The sequence below is a fragment of the Nannospalax galili genome, unplaced genomic scaffold (assembly GCF_000622305.1).
Source record: "Nannospalax galili isolate Female #2095 unplaced genomic scaffold, S.galili_v1.0 scaffold879, whole genome shotgun sequence".
NCBI classification, from domain to species: domain Eukaryota; kingdom Metazoa; phylum Chordata; class Mammalia; order Rodentia; family Spalacidae; genus Nannospalax; species Nannospalax galili.
This window is the reverse complement of record NW_008346261.1, coordinates 3,742,283-3,742,555: the sequence shown is the minus strand read 5'-3', so window position 1 is coordinate 3,742,555 and position 273 is coordinate 3,742,283.

Here is a 273-nt window from a genome sequence, read left to right as displayed (position 1 = left end):
GAGTGGGGTACATGGGGGGAGTTGGTGGTTGGTGGGGGACAAGGAGGGATAGAAATAAATGTAAAGACAATACACATGAAAGTCTCAAAAATAAAAAAATATATAATCCCAGCATACAAGTGGGAAAATGAACAGCAGACCCTAATCTTATCTAAAGGAGTATTGACAGCTGATTGCTGCTAGAAGAGAAACAGCTGACCCTCCTAAAACAAAGACCTCTAGATAGGCTGACCAGATTCACCAGAAGGGCAAGTAGTGGGGAATGGCTGGGGG